Source organism: Cavia porcellus, unplaced genomic scaffold, assembly GCF_034190915.1.
Source record: "Cavia porcellus strain 051 isolate PalLab524CR breed Dunkin Hartley unplaced genomic scaffold, mCavPor4.1 scaffold_23, whole genome shotgun sequence".
NCBI lineage: Eukaryota > Metazoa > Chordata > Mammalia > Rodentia > Caviidae > Cavia > Cavia porcellus.
Window position 1 is genome coordinate 54,558,492 of NW_026947506.1, and position 19,689 is coordinate 54,578,180.

General features: G+C 45.0%; 1 protein-coding gene and 1 non-coding gene across 4 annotated transcripts in view; one reads left to right on the top strand and one right to left on the bottom strand.

The window, feature by feature from the left end:
- The window catches only part of Nudcd3 (NudC domain containing 3), a 104,842-nt gene that overhangs the window by 41,103 nt on the left and 44,050 nt on the right, over window positions 1-19,689 (top strand). The window lies entirely within an intron of this gene.
- On the bottom strand, window positions 16,598-16,726 carry LOC111755636 (small nucleolar RNA SNORA11). The gene has a single exon (XR_002790198.1). It is a non-coding gene; the product is annotated as a small nucleolar RNA SNORA11 (small nucleolar RNA).

Below are 19,689 nucleotides of genomic sequence, written 5' to 3' on the forward strand. Positions count from 1 at the left end.
CTGTTGAAAATCCCCTTCTATGTTTGCAGCTACTGAGACTCTGGCACCACGCTACCCCAAGCCATTGGGCCTGTAGAACCAATGGCCCTCCTCTGCTTGTTCAGAACTCCGCAGTTCCAGACAAGCTGGGCCTCCGGGACACTGTGCGCCCACCTGCCCCTTGGAAGCTCCACAGCTCTTCAATCGCAGCCGGGTTAGGGTACTCACCACAGGCCGCAGTGCCTCAGGAGCCTGTGATCCCTCCCTGCTTGCAGAGATATCCACAGTCCTCCAGACAAAGGAAGGGGCTTCTGTGGGCACTCCAGATCCGCCCAGCTCCTCCTCTGCACACCGATGGCTAGGCGCGGCTGGGCTCGGGGGATAGTGTAGGCGCGCCTACCCGTCGGGAGCTCAGCAGACCTCCAAATGTAGCCAGGATGGGGAGGCGGATGTAGTGGTCTCTAACCCGCTGCTCCACTTCACTGCACCCGGAAGCCTGGGGGGTCCGGAACAGTCTGAGATTTGGGCAGAGTGTGCTGAGCACTTACCACAGTCCGAGGTGCCTCAGGAACCTGCGATCCCTCCCTGATTGCAGAGATATTCAGTCCTCCAGACAAAGGAAGGGGCTTCTTCTTATTAGTTTTTTTTGAAGAGAGTAAAACCAAATGTGACATAATAGGGCAGAGTCAGTCAAATCAAAAGGATGGACATAATATATAATGTAAAAACAAAATACAAGGTGATCAACAATGGTTACCATAATGCCTCTTGCTATCTTAAAAAGAATTGCCTATATCAGCAGTTATAATAAAATTGAACAAAACAGTAAAGAACTAGACCAATAAAACCAAAACATTGGAGACATTAGAGGACTTCAAAAGAAGATAATAGTCAACCAGAATGGGCATCATAATGAATCTTATTGTCTTCATAGTTGTTGCCTATACTTTCAAACTTGGTACTATCAAGCATAACAGAATAGAGGAAAATCAGTCAAAACAAGATGGTGAGAGCAATACAGGGTTTCAAATCAAGTTAATAGGAAATCAGTGTGGGTTACTATAATATATCCTGCTATTTTTTATTTATTTTTCCCTTAATTAAAAGGATAAAAATGAAAAAGTAGATAATAAAAAGAAGATTGAGATAAAAAAGAGGGCATAACAACAAAACAGCGCAGGTCAAAACATAGCCATTTAAGCAAAATAGTGTTTCACCACAAGATAATCTCGACATAAAAGTGTTACCATAGTGTCTCTTTCTTAAAATCTTTGGGTATAACTTCGTATACTGTAGCATTAAACATATCAAGACAATGTAAAACCGTTCAAGAGAATGACAGTTTTACAGGGTATTTAGAATCAACTAACAGAAAATGAACAATGGTTTCTGTATAATCTCCTTGTCTATAAAAGTTTTTGTTTATATTATCACATATAATAAAATCCAATAAGATACAACAGGTTAAAACCGATGGGACTTCAAAACAAGATGATATTAGATCAGCACTACCTATTATGATGTCTTGTTTTCTCCAAAATGGCTGTTCCTACCATCCAATCTTTTCTGCCTCATTTCTGTTGAGCTCTTTTTCTGTCATTAGTTATCAGTTTGTCTTCTTCATTTTGCTTTCTGCTCCATTCATTGTGGCCTCTCTGCCACTGTTTCTGGAATCTTGGTATTTTTCATTTTTAAAATATCCTGCAATATTCTCTGTAGAGTTGAATTGGTGGTTGCAAATTCCCCTAGTTCCTCTTTATCCTGGAAGCACCTTGTTTTTCCATCAATTTCTAGGGACAGTTGCGCAGGATATATCAGTCTTGGCTGGAGGTTATTATCTTTCAAAGCTTGAATTATTTCCCCCCATGCTCTTCGTGATTTGATGGTTTGTGCCGTGAAGTCTGCTGTAATTCTGATGGGTGTTCCCTTGTAAGTGATGTTTCTTGTCTCTGACGGCTTTTAGTATTTTGTTCTTATATTGTATTTCTGGAATTTTGATTATTATATGCCTGGGTGTAGCTCTGTTTGGGTTGTAGGTGGCTGGGGTCCTGTATGCCTCATACATCTGAGTATCTTTACCTTTTGCTAAATTAGGGAAATTCTGGATTATTTCTGTGAATAGCTTTTGTAGTTCATTTGTTTGTGTCCCTACTTCTTTTATGTTCTTAATTCTTAAGTTGTGGATCCTCTTATCATCTTCTAGCTTTTGTATTATTGCTGTTTGTTTTCTTGTTACTTTTAAGAAGTTTTTCATTTCGTGCTCCCACCTTACAAATCTGTCCTCCAGTTCTAATAATCTATTTTTAGTTTCTTTCAAGCTGTTATGCCAGCTTTCAATAGAGTTTTTAGTTTCCTGGTAATCTCTTTGAACCTGCTTCATGTATTCTATGTTTTTTCTATTTTCTCCATCAAACAATTCTCCTCTTTTTTTCTGTTCTTCCATTTCACCATCTGTTTTTTCTTGGACGTTGCTTAGCATTTGCCTAATTATTCTACTTATTTCTTGCTTTATTTCATTAAATACTTCATTTTTGAACTCGTCTATGAGGCTCCAGAGATACTGCTTTATGTCTATTGGTGCTGTGTCTGATATTGCATGTTTTCTGTCTTCATTCTCTTTTGCATTTACCTTTCCTGGATCAGTGTTCTCAGGATTGGGGACTGAGGACCCTTTCTTGTTGCTCCCTCTTCCCATACTTTTTGTTCCTTCCATACAAGCGTATGTAGGAGGCCCAGTTTTTTTTTTCTCTTTGTCTGTTACAGTTTGTTTGAATCCGCCTACTAGGTGTTCCCGCCCACTGCAGTGTACTAGGGAGACACAGACCTGGGCAGCCTCTGCTGGGCCCGTCCCTCCAGATCAACCTAGTGAAGGCTTCACTGCTAGCGTGCACCACCAGGTGCAAGGACCTGGTTTGGGCTAGCCTACTGGATCTTAGTCAGCGGCGTCACCCAGGCCAAGTGCTCCCCACCAATCCTACTTGAGAGGAGAATGTGCTACTAAAGTCACTGCAGGGCCCTGTCCCGGCTAGTCTGCCTGGTCCCAGAATATTCTCTGTTGGAGCCTCCTAGTCTATGAAAGGGTCCCCGTTTCTCTTACTCACCGCAGGTCGATGCAGGGCTACCTGCCAGTCCTGCTCTCAATGCCTCTTGGTTCGCCGATTCCCGCTCTCAGAGCTTTCACACGTCTCTCTCCCTGCCGTGTTGATTGGGACGCAGCAGGGGCAGCAGGAAATTCAAATTGTGACTTCCAATGGCGCCGGATCCAGGTTCAGTGCTGAGATTTTACCTGTTCTGGTTATAGCACCGGGATTGCATTTCCAGTTGGTTTCTCTCAGCTTAGTTCGTTCCTGGTCAGCAGGGTACATCTCCCCTCACTTAGGACTCATTACAGGGTGCCATTCCTGGATTCTAAGCTGGTAATCTCAGAGAGCCTCTGTGGCTGCTATTATTTGTCTGCCATGTTCTTATTTAGTAACTTTAAGTAGAGCCCTGGAAATTAGGCATTTTTTCTAAACTTTCACAGTGGTTCACAAAATGTTGTTTGTAAGCAAAATATACTGAGTCCCTTGAGTTCCCTTCAATTTCCTCAAGGACAGAGGGATAGTACACACTACTCTCAGAATGTGTGTATGAGGGGGGTGTGTGCGCTTATGCAGACGTGTGCCTGCCTTTGTCCCTGGTAGTTCTTCCTGGTGGTTGAGGGTGCCCAAGCGTTCCAGGTGCAAAGAGTGCTGTAGTACATCTTCTTTGGGGACGCCCTGGATTCAGGGACCATCTGCCTGCACAACTGAATCATCTGAGCCCCGCTTTTTTACTACAGAGCCAGGCACTTGGATGTTGTCCTGTCACCACCTGTCCATCCCAACTGTGGACAGCGTTCACATGGCCCTAGGTCAGAGCCGGGCTCCCAGACTTACTTACCCGTCATTGTCTCTGCTTTGTTGTCCCTGTGGCTGAGACCTGGCCGAGACCTGGCCATACTTCATGTGGCTTGTGGAGGATCCTTCCTGTCTGAGCTTGGTGCCTTCCAAAAGGCTCTTAGTTCCCAGAGGCAGGTTGCTGTGTCTTATCTTTTCAGTCCCTCCACAGCATCCTAGGTGGATGGGAGATTGCTAGTCTTTATTAGCGTGCCTCCCACATCCAGGAGCTCAGGATAATTTGAAGTGGCCTCTTCCTTTTGCACACTTACATTCCCTTTTAGAGAAGACTTCTCTTCATCTCCAGGATGCTCTTCCAGCCTCCTCTTCCACAGGGATGTTGATGTGCTGGGCCCTGTTGTAGGCATGACAACCACAAAGTGGGAGATGCTTGCAGTTTGGGGGGCAGGGGCTGGACAAACAGCTGCAGTCCTGTGTGTAAAATGCAGAGGAGGGGATTGGAAGCCAAGGGCTGCTAGGAATGCTTCCAGGACAGGGGGTTACCCATGCTGGCCTTTGTGGGTTCAAAGCTTCAGTGAACTGGGAGAAGGGAGGAGAAGAGCCTGTGAAGTGTGTTTTGGGAGTTCTCCTGGTGGGGTGGCAATGGAAGGAGCATTGGAGATGAGGAGTATTTGGTGTGTTATAGCTCTTAAGCCTGTTTTTCTTTTTTCTTTTCTTTTTTTTTTTTTGAGACTTGGTCTCCCGAGGTAGTCTAGGCTGGCTTTTGAACTTACTGTGGATCTCAGGCTGGCCTCAGCCTCCTGAATGCTACCACCCTAGCAGGTCTGTTTTCTAGGGCTACCTGAAATATGTGGTAGAAAAGAATTGTGATGACGGTCAAATCTATTTGTAGAGTCACTGAAAGGTTTTTCAATGGAGCAAACCCAAAACCTTTTAGTGCAAATTTTATAAAATCTCCTAGTAGCCCAGGAGGTGACTGGTGACTAGTGCAGCGCTAACTCACATGGAGCTGTTTTTTGTGGTGCTGTTTGTGACTGGTCAGTCTTGGACCCAGGACTTAGACTTCCTTTCTGTCCCCCGGTGTGGTCAGTGGTAAAGATACTGCTTTTCCTTGGTTAGTTTAGCTTTAGTTATGGTAAGAATTACATATACTGATGGCTTTTAAAAAAAGTTGTAGCAGTGCTGGGCATCCTGTTTGCAGATGGTTTTGTGGTCACTACCCACTTGCTGCTGGCCCGGTAAAGTGTGCTCCAGTTTGCCTTCTGCCTGACCTCCCCCAGGGCCAGCTGGACTACATCCAAACCGGTAATTGAGTATATCTTTAAATTTTAGGTAGACAACTGTAATGATAGTCTGCTGCTTAATTTGCATTTTTTATTTATAGGAAAGATTGTGTTTTCCATACAGAGACTTACTCTTAGTATTTCCTACTTTAATGCATTGATGGGTGTTTGGATAGTGTGCTTCTGTAGTTTTACAAATCAAACTCCCTGTGTTCTTAGTCATTGTTTTTGTTCTAGTTGATTCACTGTCTTGTCTTTAGTACTTTTCTTTGTGTTAGAAAAATCTTTCTGTCCTTAAATGTTGTAAGTTAAATGTGCCATTCCATGACTCTATGAAAGGTCTCTCTTTCTCTCTTTTTTTTTTTTTGGTACCGGGAATTGAACTCATGACCTTGTGCTTGCGAGGCAGGCGATTGTTCTGTTAATATTGCTTGATTTCTTTCAAATGAATTTCACTGTGAGTTGATCAAGTTTTTTTCTTGGGCCCTTTGGGGACTTTTAATTCATACTATGTTAAAACTGCATATTAACTTGAATAATTATTTTTATTCTCATTAAATATTCCCATTAAAAGCAGCTAAATCAATCCAACATCAGTAGCTTTCTTTTTTCTCCCATTAAATTCAGTTACTCTGTAGAATTATATGCAAATCCCATGTGTCCAAGTTCCATTAATAGCCAGATAATGTGTATATTGCTGTTGGGATTGGTGTCTTTCCCAGTGAATGCTATAGCTGGGTGACAGAGAAGCTGTTTCATTAGTCTAAACAGGAAGAGCAGGTTTTAGAAAATTTGGAAAATAGAGAAAATTATGTTCCATTACTATAGCATCTTGTTAAATTTCCTCTGTTTTTAAAAAAAATCTATTTGCTGTTTTTTACTAGATAATTTTAACATGAGAAAATAGCTGGCCACTGTGACAAGTGAATTACGTATATTTATATAGGAAATATGTAAAAATAAACCCTTGCTCTACCCTACAAATTGTGGAGCCAGTGTTGGTACACCATGGAATGTGTTTTATATTCCTCTGGACTCACATGTTTACACACTTCACCACACAGGTGTACAAATATATAATTCACCATGCACGTGATAGATACATGCCTTACCATGTGTGTAAACTTTTAAACAATTGAGATGTAATTTATGAGCTCTCCCATATATTCATGTGTGCCTCACACACTAGTACACTAATTTGTATTCTCACACATGTATGTACATGTACATGCACACTTTAAGGGTTGGGCAGGGTTGCAGAGAGTGAAATGGTGGATATATGGGCTAGTGGGAATTGATGTCCTGAGCCAGGCTGGTGGGAGTGGCCCAAAGGCCACAGGATACACAGCAAAGTAAGCATAGTCCCCAGCATTCTAGCTTTTACAGATAAGAAATGTGTGTTTGATTTTAGCTAGGACTTAGTTTTGTTTGTTTGTTTTACAGTATGGAGTATTGGATCCAAGGCCTCACACTGAAGTAACATCCCTGGCTCATTTCTTAGTTTTTAAGACAGGGTCTTACTGAGTCACTAAGTTGCCCAGGTGGGCTCAAATTTATAATCCTCCTGCCTCAGCCTCCTATAGTGCTGGAATCACAAGCATGTACCACCTTGGCTGACTTGAGAGGTGACTGGTGAGTGGTAGGTGTGGAATCTGAAGCTTGGGGGAGAGAAACAGAAATTGAACTTGAGGCTTGCAGCTGTGGGAGTGAGATACTATCACTGGAGGGAGTGAGGAGGGCAGAGACCAGTGCCAGATGGGAAAGGTCCCATGCAGAGGGGCAGCTGAGAAGAGGAGTGGCAGAGACAGCCAGGACAGCAGAAGTGAGTATGGAGGCTTCTGGTCAGAGCTGTAGGGGTGAATCCTGAGGAGGTCTCTTTGTCACTGACCTGAACGGTAGGGCAGAAGGGGACTGGGCAGCGCCATGCTCACTGAGGGTCAGGCTGGCCTCATGTCCTCTCCATTGGGTCAAGCAGGCAAAAGGAGTCCACTTCAGCAGCAGCAGCAGTGTGACAGACTTGGACTGGCAGGATCAGTACATGGGGATGTTTTATTTGTGTGCTTTTGTGCAACTTCTTGGAGATGATTCTCCACGTTTAAAGATGTTTAGCAGTTTCAGGGTCCTGGTGGGTGGCGTGAGTACCCCTGCATCAGCTCGCCTTCAGCTCGAGGTCCTGTGGCTGTTGGACATTGTCTGGGTGGACGTACTGCTGTTGAGAGCAGCAAAGGCCCTGTCTTGGCATCGTTTTACCTGTAAGCTCAGCTTAGATTTAGAGTTACAGGGGCAGTCAATTAAGTCCACAAAAAGATCCTTCAATCTACTTAAAATTAGCTGGGCCTAATGGCATATTCCTGTAATCCCAGCACTCAGAAGCTATGGCAAGAGGGTCACTGTGAGTTTGAGGCCAGCCTGGGGTACATAGTAAAATTTTGCCTCACAGAAACATGATTCCATGAGGGTGTCTTCTAAAGGTACTGCTGTAGCATTCTGTAGACCTGGATTATTTTTAAAGCCACACCTGCCCAGTGGTCTAACCTGGGTTCCTGGGTTGGGAACAGAAGGTCTGTGAAACCTGACAGTCAGTCTCCCCCAGAACTGCCCAGAGCAACAGAAGTGAAGGAAGTGAGTGTGTGAGGGGCTTCCAAAGCCTGATTGTAGACTGACGAAATTCAGTGACATCACACCTCTGTGCCCTCAGCCCCTCATCCAAGTGCCCCTTCATCTGATTTGCTTACGTTAAATCCAACCACACATAGCAGACAACTGGTCTGACAGCCTTGTTGCCCTCTTCCAAACACAGAAGGAGGAGGTCCAGAGGCAGAATTGTTTTAATTTGCATTTCTCAAATAACCAGTGCCTATTTCTACTTCTTCCTGGCTGCAGGAGCTCTGTGTGGATGACTCCCTGGGATTCCCATCATCCTGAGGGAAGTGAGACTCCTGCTGGGTCCTTCACCTTCACACCCTGCCTCTGTGAGGCATAGAGGGTGCCCCTTCTTTCTTGTTCTGGAAAGGCTGCCTGGACCCTGATACCTCCCACCAACCTTTTTGAGACAGGGTCTTGTGTAGTTCAGACTGGCTTTGAACTCACAGTGTAGCCCACGCTGGGCTTGAACTGGCTGTGACCCTGCTGCCTCAGCCTCCTGACTGAGTGTTGGAATTATAGGCATGTACCACCACAGCTAGCAAGAAAGCCTCTTTAATAAATGGTGCTGGGAAAACTGGCTTTCTACATGCCGAAGATTAAAACTAGACATATATTTCATCATGCAGTAAACTAAAATCAAAATGGGTCAAAGATATAAATATTAAAATTGTAACACTAAATCTGTTAGAAGATGGAATTGGTAGAACTCTTGAATACATTGATGTAGGCAAAGATTTTATGAACAAAACCCTGATTGCAGAGGAACTATCACAAAGAATCAACAACTGGGATCTTACTTTCTTGAAAAACTTATGCACAGCAAAAGAAACGCCCAACAGGGTGAAGAGACAACCCACAATGTGGGGGGGAAATTATTTTTTTTTTCTGGTATCAGGAATTGAAACTCATGACCTCGTACTTGCCAGGCAGGCACTGTGTCACTGAGCTATATGCCCTGCCTGGAAAAAATTTTTGCCAGCTGTTCCTCATAATACCTAGACTATATAAAGAACTAAAAAAAAAAAAAAAAAAAAAATCAGATTCCTCAAATTTAAAGACCCAATCCAAAAATAGGCATCTGAAATGCATATACACTTCCCAGATAAAGAAGTAGAAATAGGCACTGGTTATTTGAGAAATGCAAATTAAAACAATTCTGAGATTCCATCTCACTCCTGGCAAATGGCTGTTGATAGGAATCAACCAGTAACATATGCTGGCAGGGCTGGGAGGAATAAAGGAACCTTTCTTCACTGTTGGTGGGAATGCAGGCTGGTACAACCACTGTGGAAGTCAGTGTGGAGAGTCCTCAAAAAACTAAAACTGGAGGTTTCATTCAACCCAGCTATTCCCCTTCTTGGTATCTTCCTGAAAGAATTAAAAGCATCGTATCATAGCAATATATGCACAGCCATGTTTATAGTGTAATAGCTGGACGACACTGTGAGTGCTTTCTTAGTGGTCATTATGCTGCAGAGTGTACTTCTTTTCCAACCTTCCGATATAAATCATAGTTTGTAATAGCAAATCTTGGAAACAGCCCACATGCCCAACAATTGATAATGGATAAAGAAGTTATGTTTTTTAGTAAAATAGAGTATTACTCTGCCATAAAGAAGGATAAACTTGAGACATTGCTAGCTAAATGGATGCACCTTGAGACCATATTGTTAAGTGAAATAAATCAGACACATGTTTAAATACCTCATCGAGCTGGACATGATGGCACTCACTCATCATCCCAGCACTCGGGAGGCTGGGGCAGGAGTTTCAGTGCAAATTTGAGGCCAGCCTGAACTACATACTTGGCAAGACTCTTGTCTCAAAACAAACAAACAAATAAACATCATATTGTTTTTCTGGTGTGAGAAACCAAAAATGTAAATAAGAACCAGAATATGTAATAGATATTGTGAAATAGGAAGAAAATGTTCAAATGAGAAGGAGAACAAGGGAAGGGAGAGAGGGAAAGCAAGGAAAGGTACTAGGAGAAAAACGGGCAGAAGGAAAAGATGGGGCAAAACTTTGTAAATAAGGAAGAAAAGAGGGGTTGAAGGGTGGGGGATAGGAAAGAAGAAACTATGTACAGGTACAAATTTCCTATGATGAATGTGATATGCTTATCCAAAATTACTAATAAAATTTTAAAAATCATTGTTTTTAACAATTGTGGTGAGGTACACATCACATAAGAAACTTTGCATTTTCGCCCCTTTAGTGGCGTTAAGTACCTCTGGTTGTCATGCATCTGCCACCACCGTCCACCTCCAGGTTTTCATCTTCCCAGACTTTGAGCGTCTTTCAATGTCTGCACTAAACAACTCTGTGTTCACCTCCCCGCCAGCCCTTGTGGCCCCTTCTCCTTTCTGCTACTTTAACTGTTGTGGGGGGCTGCAGAGAAGAGGACCCTATGGTGTCTGTCTTTTTGAGACTGACTGACATATTCAGTGTAGTGCTCTTAGGGTTTATGCATGTGTCAGAATATTCTTCCTGTTTAAGGCAGAATGATTCTGCACTGTGTGAATAGACCGCATCTTGTTTTTCCATTCACCTGTCAGTGAACATGAGGGTGCTTCTACCTTTTCTCTAATGCGAGTGGTGCTGTTGTGAACAGGAGAGCACAAGTATCTCTCTCTCTCTCTCTCTTTTTTTTTTTTTTTTAACTTTTTTTAACTTTTTATCGGTACCAGGGATCGAACTCATGACTGCCTGCTTGCAAGGCGGTGCTTATGCCACTGAGCTAAATCCCCAGCACACAAGTATCTCTTCAAAGTGGACTTTTTTGGTCTGGTTTCTTTCATGATAATTATCTTGATATTCAACTACTCATTCTCTGGCTGTGTGTGCATGTGTGCGTGCACACCCATGTTTGTGTACCCATGTGTGCTACAGACTGACCTAGGCTCTTCCCCCAGCTACCTCCCGCCCTGTTTTATTTTGAGACATGGTCTCTCACTAAGTTGTTCAGGCCCCTGTCTCAGCTTCCCAGAGTGCTGCTGTTCTTCATGCGCTGATGAGTATTTGAGTTGCTCCCACCTTTCGCCTGTTAGAGCTAATGTCGCCAAGGAGTGGTGAACCACTGTTCTGCCAAATCCCTCGCTTCTTTGAATATTGAGGTGTGGAGGTTGCACTCAGGGCAACCACCACATTGTCCTCCCAAGTGCTGCACACGTCATTGCCCACTCGCATTTCAGGGCATCACCGGCTGTTCATCCTAACCAGCATTTGTTGTTTCAGTCTTTTTAATTTTAGACATTCTCATAGGTGTGTAATAGCATTTCACTGTGGTTGGAATTTGCATTTCTCTAATAAGCAATACCACTGCTGTTCTTTGTGCCTTCTTTGGTGAAGTGTCTGTTCAAATTTTTTGCCTGTTTTTTTTTTAAAGTCCTGTTCATTTTCTAAATTTTAAGAACTCTGCATTTGTTCTGCATATGAGTATTTTTTAAGATATATAATTTGCAAATATTTTCTTCCAGCCCTTAAATTGTTTTTTCACTTTTTAACGTTGTCTTTTGGGACTGGGGATTTAGCTCAGCGACATAAGTGCCTGCCTTGCAAGCAGGCAGTCGTAAGTTCGATCCCCGGTACTGATAAAAAGGAAAAAGACAAAAAACAAAAAACAAAAAACCCATTGTCTTTTTTTTCCTTCTCTTTTATCTTTTTTTGGTAGTGATAGGGCCTTGTATGTGCTAAATAAATCTTCTCTCACTGAGCTACACCTCTCAGCTCTAACATTGCCTTTTGAAGAAATTCTTGGTACTGTGTAGAATATCAGTTTGTTCTTTTATGGATCATGTTTTTGGTGTCGTCTTTAGGAAATCTTTGCCTAATACAAAGTCACAATACAAAGTTCTCCTGTGTTTTCTATGAGAAGTTTTATAGTCTTAGATTTTACTTTTTAGATCTACATTTGTTTTGAATTATTTTTAGCATGTGGTGCAAGGTGTGGCTTGAAGCTCATCTTGTTTGCATATGGATATCCAGTCCTGACAGCATCGCTTGTTGAAAAGGCTGAAGTTGAACCCAGGGTCCTGGAAACGCTAAGCATGTGCTCTCCCTAGGCTCTATATTGAATTTTTAAATGTTTTCTCTTCTGTTTTTCTTTGCCTTCTGCATCTTTGCTTGCTGAGCCTCCCTTACCCACATGGCTTTCTGGGCCTGTTGCCCTCCAGCATGGTATTCCTTTCCCTTTGCCTCAGTTCTGCCCAGGCCTTGCCTCCTACTCCTGTGTGAAAGCCAACAGTTTGATTTCTGCTCTCTTGAGTTCAATCAGTGGCTCTCACAGTGGCCAGCTCCCCTGGGTTGATAGTGAGTGGCCTTTCCTTAAGTGTCCCATTGTTGACCCAGAGTATGAGGCTGTGGATATCCCTTCCTCCCAGTTTTCTTCTTCCCAGTGATTAGTCTTTCAGCCTCTTTCTTTGGTCTGTCTTTTTTCTGACTATTAATAAATGTGGGTGTTCTGGAGCTTGTACTCTTGTCTCTGCTCCCTGCAGTCTCCTCCCTTGGAATTCTCATCCACTTCTAGGCCCCAAAACCACAAAACCACACCTCTAGGGGGCAGTCTGACTCTGCTCCCTGAGTTTGGTTCCACAGCTGAACAGTCCTCATGTCCTGTGGGCTTATGGGTGCGCACATCAGTCTCTCTGCGAGGTGACCTACTCTTCTCCCTGTTGCCCAGGCTCACTCTGGTTTCCCTTGATGTTCTGATCAGAGCAAGCATGGCCTTGACAAGGAAGACCGATTCTGAGTGAGGCTAGGAGAGAGGAGGTAGCAGGTGGTGAGGTTTGCAGGGCTCGAGTGAGCTGGGATCCAGGAATGTGTCAACAGTATATAGATGCCCATTGTGGTTCTGGGATCAAGGAAGCCCAGAGGTTTCTTGGCACCGACAGCCCTGGGTAGTAGCACCCCGGGCTGTGAATTTGGCTGGGGTGGAGTTGAATCACACCCACTCCTTCCCCAGCACCCCTGACAGGTTGATCAGCAATCACTTCCATGTTTTTGTGGGGGCTGGCGGGGTGCCTGTCCTCATGAACAGCAGTAGGCTGACTGGTGGCCAAGCTGCCGTGCTCTTGGAGGCTGGCTCCTGCTCATGGTTGCTGTGCTGCAGACCAGGAGTTCGTGCCTGCTTGAGTCCTGAAACGGGGATAAATGGGCCCAAGTGCAGTGAAGGGAGCAAGAGAAACCTACCAAGGCCAAGGTGAGCTGAGCGTGGAAGTGAGCACCAGAAGCAGGGTGTACCCTGGGGAGCCCCCCACTGGGTGGGTACAGATGTGGCAGACACATTGCAGCCTGGAGGTCAGATTTGGCTGGGCCACCTGGGTACACTGCTGGAGGCCTTTCTTGTAGCTCAGAGGCGACCTTCCCCAGGGTAATGGTGACTCTTCTCTTTGGCCTCTCCACACTCATGCATGCATAAGTCAGTGGTGCTTGGTGTGATCTTTATGTACCTGATCTGTGGCTGCTAGTACCTGAGACTGGGTAGTTTATACCAAAGAGAAACTCATTTCCTCATAATATTGGAGGCTGGCAGTTGAGATCAAGGCACCACCAGCTGGGTGTTTGGAGAAGGCTGCTGTGTTTCCAAGGCCGTACCGCCTTTGCCTGGCTGTGTCCTCTGTGGCAGAAGATGTGGAAGCAAAGAGGGCTGGATGTGGGGAGAAGGTTTTCTCCTGATTCATATGGGAGGAGCCCTTCTCACCCATCAAATTGGCCATTAAGCTTGGGCACCTGAATTTTGGAGGGCACATGTTTGAACGTTAGCAGGTGGCAAGTGGATGGACGCCTTCTGCACAAAGCATTTGTGGTAGTGTTTCCTCACATTGAGGAAGGGCACTTGGACCCAGAATTTAAAGTAACATTTTTAGTGCTCCCAGGAGTTGTTGGTTTGGCTGTGACACTTGTCTGGCCTGTCCCATTCTATGTCAGCTTGCGGGCTTCAGTAAGTGGCAAGGTGGGCAGGTGCCAGAGCCACTCCCACAGGCCTGTCCCTGGGAGTGAAGTAGCCTCACCGCAAAGCATCTGTACCTTTCAAGCCCAGAACTCTTTTCCTCTGTAGCCTATGTAAATGCCCTCATCACAGCTGACTTTCTGACATTTGTTTCACTGAGGCTGTGCTAATTGAAATGCGATTTAATCCAGCAAGCTATTATTATTACTATTATTATTATTATTATTTTGGTACTGACTATTGAACTGAGGACCTTATGCTTGCCAGGCAGGTACTTTTGCCACTGAGCTATATCCCCAGCGCAAGATGATATAATTTAGTACAAAGAATTTTCAGATGAGCAGAAACCAGACTGGATTCCTGAGGAATTGTTTATTTATAGAATCATACAGGTAGTTTGATAGAGTAACTAGTCATGCTAGTTAAAAGATATTAGTACAGGATTGCTGATTTATCCACCAAAGGTCTTCCACTGAAATAATTTTATAGGGGCTGTAAAAAGTGACTTAGGCTTGTGGTGAGTTAGAACATCTGTCTCCTGCATCAAATTCAAACATAAATCAACACAGCAAAGCATGGTCCCAGCCAGACATTGGAAGGGTCCATATCTGAGTGAGTGGCTGGATCTTGGTGTGACCTGGATAGTTACCCAGCCTAGTTAGAACGGGCTCACTGGAGCCCCTTAGCCTGTCTGTATGTGGAAGAGGATGGGGTTGGCTACACCGAGGCTGTGTAGCTGGGAGGGCAGCTCCCCAGCCTGTCTTCCTTCTGTTCTCACCATGTCCTGGCTAATGCACCTCAGCGCCCCAGGATGTCAGTTTCTGACGTGGCCAAGCCTTCTACATTATGTGTGTTCTCAGATGATGAGACCGGCAGCTCTCTTGACTAGGACCCCAAAGTGGGCACCCAGAAAGCCTGTTTCTGTCATCATGAGCAAAGGACTGCATAGTACTGAGTGCAGGAGAGGTCACAGCTGAGCCAGGGCATCCTTCCTGGCCTTGAATAGCTTCACCTCGTGTGTTGTTTGAGGTGGTGATTAGACTGTCATGCAACCCAAGAAAGCAGTGCTGCTTCTGCAGGGGATGTGGTGTTCCCCTTTTGCTGACAGACTGTGGCTTAGGAATCCAGGGGTAACCAGCTCATGGCTACACTGCTGACCAGCAGCTGAGCAGGGGTTTGCCCTTGAGTCTGTGTCCTTAAACTGTGAATGGTGGTGCTGTTTCCCTTTCTCTTTTATTTGCAACTCTTCAAGGATGCACCTTCCCTCAAATCTGACATGTAAAACCTCTTTGCCTTGGCTTTGTGCTTTCTTGTTAGTGAGCAGGTTACTTTGTAGATCTTTACTTTAGCTCAAAGTTGCCATGCGATATTTCCAAGGTATGTTCATGGCCAATAGTCGTGTTGTTTGGCCGACCATTCTGTGGTGTGTCCCTGTGGGCACACACAGAGCCTCTTCTCTCCTTGGGGAAGTGGTGATGGAAAAAAAAGAAGAAGAAGAAGAAGTGGTGATGGGAAAGCTGCAGAGCCTACAGGGGAGATGGCGCTAAAGATCAGCAGGAGAGCAGGGACAGGCGCCTGGTCAGAAGGAGTGACCTGTGCAGATAAAGGGTGGTATGAAGGAAATGTTAGAGCTCCTGCCTCCTGAGGACCAGATGTTATGAGGATGAGACTGGCAGGGACCTCACAGTATACCTCTGCTACTGCTGAAGAAATGGATCTTTAGCAGCAGTTTTTCACTCATGAGCAGTGGAGTCTCGTTCATTAGAAAGATACCAGGCAGTAGCATGGATGAGGTAGGGAGGCAGGGTGGACATGTGCTGGGAAGCTGCTACAGTCACTCAAGTGTCCAGAGCGTGTTGTGAGTGTGCTTGTGCCGGACCTGGGAAGCCCAGGGTAGGGACTTTGGTGCCAGGTGCTGTGGACCATCTGATGGACGGAAGCTGTAAGAAGGCAGTCGGGTTTCAGGCTGGAAAGTCTGTGGTGACAGAGACATCGTGGGCCTTGCTAGAAGGATGCTGTGGCTAGAAAGGGAAGGAAGAAGATAGTGTAGCTGAAACAGTGGCTGAGAGAGTCCTCGGGCTTGATTTTAGGGAAGGCAGAGGTGTGAAGGTAAAAAGAGCAGGAAGACCTGCATAGAAAACTGCGGAAAGAGGCCCTCCCTGGTCCACCGACTCCTGTTTCCAGTAGGGATGCTTACCGGTTAGTGTCAGAGTTGTGTGTTATCTGAGTGCTTTGTTAGGAACCTGTCAAAATAATTCTTCCCTAGCATCCTGTGGAATAACAGAATCCTGAGTGTGTTGATTTCTCTTTGTGAGTGTCTCGTCACGTACTGCAGAAGTATTTCTATCAATGATGGACCACATAAACCAGAGCAGTCTTTTAGAATGTGACGGAACAACAACAAAAAAAAATATATATATATATCTTGCCTAGTGAATGCATAGCTGAAGAAGAGGCAAGGGGAAACCATGGGAGAAAAAAAAAGAACCCCCAAGAGAAGTCATGGTGGGTTTAGTAGACTTTTTGTAAACCTCAGCAAGCTCCTTAAAAGTCAGAAAGTGCAGCCCCAACACCAGCAGGTTGCATGACTATAGAGCTGTGGCCATGATGCATTGTCTGTTCATAGTAGAGCTGTGACAGGAAAGGAACAAAGCCAGCAGGCTTTCAAGAGCCTCAGGTGTGCCCCTTGGGAGAGTCCAGAGAAGGCCCTGAGTCTCTGGAGAGGACTGTACAGCTAAGTCACCTCCCTGAAGACGTTCTGGGGATAAAATGTGGATGTTGCCGATCCTGTGTCGGCCTGGGATGGGGAGTGTGTGTGTGTGTCTTAGTTTTTTGGGGTTTTTTCTTCTTTTTCTTTTTTCACATGTAGGACATTTGCTCATAGGGAGGCCACAAGTGTTGTGCCCCTCTTCACAATGGCCCTGGATTCCTGTTGGGTGTGTTGTAAACAGAGGAGCCATTCTTCAGGGCCCCTCCTCTGAGCACACTCCATGTCTTAATTTAGAGCTCACAAAGTTGAAATAGTTAAAAACTTTAAAAACAGGAAGAAGGTTATAAAGAGAAATACCTTTGTATAGCTGTATAGTACATTTGTGTTTTAAGCTAAGTATTACAGAAGAATCAAGAAGTTAAATGTAAAGTTGAACAGTTCCACTAGGATAAGGCTAATTTATTATAGAAGGAAGAAAAATATATTTAATAAAAATTCAGTGTAGCCTAGGAGCAGCATATTTACAAAGTCCAGAGTGGTGTGCAAAGGCGTCCTGGGCCTTCACGTCCAGCTCTGCCTTGGCCCAATCTCTGCAGCCTCAGCCTACAGGCTGCATTCTGTACCCTTTCGCACTGTGCTTTTAGGTACCTGTTTTGTATTTAGCTCTGTTTAGTGGTATTGCTGTATTCCAGTTGCTGATGGCATAGATCAGTAGCCTTGGTACAGAGGCTGTGCAACAGAGCCTAGCCATGTGGTGGTAGTTGTGCAGTCTGGAGTTGTGTGAGCTCACTCTTGAGAGGTTAATACAGCAAAATCACCTAACAGTTCAATTTTTAGTGTGTTTTCCAGCTTCTTATGACTCTACCTTAACAGAGGTTCTCAGGGATTGGCTGTTCCACTCAGAAGTGCCTGCTGTGTGTGTGCACACATGTGTGCATGTGTGTTTGAGAAAAGATTTTAATATGTAGCTCGGCTGGCCTCAAACTCATGATCCTCCTGCCTCATCCTCTAGAGTGTTGGGATCACAGGTGTGTAGCGCCACACCTGGCTGCCTTCTGTTCCTCCCCTCATCCCCAGGCTTGGGGCACCTGGTATGGGGCAGGCAAGGCTTATGACAGCTATTAATTTTATCTGGGGTCCTTCCCAGAGAAAGGGGGGCAAAGGATTACCGTACGTGTTTTGGCATCCCAGGCTGTGAGGTAAGACAGTGAGTGTGGCAGGTGACACCCCAAGCTTGCTGCTGGCCTCAGCCATCTGTGTTGCAGAAAAACATGCTCAACATAGCAGACCTCCTTTTGTAGAAAAAGTGCCAGCATCTTTTTATGATAGCTTTTCTTAGAGCCATGAGGTATCTAAATGCATCCCTTTCAGGTGAACACACCTGTTGTGTCACTTCTTCTGAAACCTCACTGGGATTACTCTTGTGTTTCAGGTGCACAGTTTTGTTTGCAGGCACAGGCATTTCAGGCATAATGAGAGAAGATGGGTGCCCAGAAAGAAGGCTGACTTTCAGGTTGACATTTCCAGTAGAACTTGCCAGGGCTTGAGCTGTGTCCTTAGGCTGTCTTGTGCAGAAGCTGGCCTCCAGGTCTTCAAAACAGCTGAAGACATAGGACCAAGCATTGTCCAGCTCTTAGGATTCCAGAGATTTTCTTATAAATTGAAAACATAATGCAGACTTTGGTTACTTGTTTAATGTCCAGTTAAAGGAAACAAGAGTGAAATACCTTCTGTAAGATTAGAATGTGGTGTGATTGTATCTGTCCATAAGTTCTTTTTCTTCAGCATTGAAGACTGCCCCTGCTGTGTGCATTCTATGTTGGAAACTGTCTAAATGTGGCTTGTTTTCTTCCTAAAAGGTTATAATCTCATATGGGAGTCCTTGACAAGCACAAATAATGTCATGTGGCCACTTAAGTAAACACAGTGAGCTAGTGGGCAGAAAGCCTGCTCTGTGTGTGAACACATGTGGCATGATTTTTGAATGTGAAGGAGCTGCTGAGAAGAGCAGGGAGTGCTTCCCTCCTTGCAAGCAGGAAAGAAGTTCAGTTTTGGCAGAGGCTTGAAGGTGAAGGGACAGCTATGGGTGAATGAGCTGAGATAGCAGCAGGTGGGCCCAGAAAGGTGAGTCCCATAGCCCTTGGCTCTGGTGTCCCCCCTAGTGCACACCTGCCATAGAATCTCTTACCTCTTTAGACTGCTGCCCCAAACACCTGCCAGATCTACTCCCTTCAGGATTCAGCAGTTTACTGCCCATACAACAACTGTAAGCATTTAAATCTGTTACTCCTTTTCCTAGCCTGCAGTGTTACATCTGGCCTCCCTAACCAGGTATGACAGCTCTCTTCTTTGATGATAGTGAGGTTAGCAGTACTGATGGTCCAGGTTAGTGAGAATACTGAGGATGATGCAGTATGGTGGCAGTTGACCCTCATTAACCCCATAGCTGTTCTGGGACAGGCACCTGTGCACTGCCATTTAACAGGTGTAACACGGAGCCTTCACTCACGGTGATGTCAAGGTGGTGCTGCAGTTATAGGTAAGTGACTTTCTTCCTTTTTTACTGGCTCATGTTTGCAGTGCATGACGTTTACACTCAGCTTAAGGGTAGGTACATGCACTTAATACACTTTAGTTCTCTTTATTCCCCTTCCCCTCTCGTGTGTCTGGACCCTCTTCACATTTGCAAAAGATCCATTTTCCTGTTTCCTGTGGGCCACTGAGTTTTCTCTTTTCCTTTCTTTTCATCTTTTTTTGTCTTTTCGAGACTGGGTTTTGAAATGTAGTTCAGACTGGTCTCAAGCTTGCAGCCATCCTTCTACTGCAACCTTCTAAGTGCTGGGATTACAGGCCAGCGAGCTCCACTAACTTTCTATAGGCGATTAGTGTGAGTGTCCAGCTTCCCTTCAAGGCCCCCTCTGCCACCTAAAGCTTTTGAGGGGCTATTTTGTCACTTTCTATTGGTCCTGAGTTTGTGAGCTCTGTGTCTTTTCTCTGATGTCCCTGGTTGCAGTAATAGTGCAGACACCTGGCCTTGGTGATGGCAGGTAGGGTCACCTGTGGTTGATGTGCTAGCTGTGGGGTCCTTTCCTAAGGCCCTGGGATCCCAGTGTGGGCAGAAGAGAGCTTTTGTTTTCAGCACTAATGAACACCAGCTTGAGTGGTGGCAGCTGCAAAGGTGGCTCAGAGAGGCCTGTGCAGGGTAGGTGGGATGTTGATGGGGCCTTGGGTGGGCTGCACTTA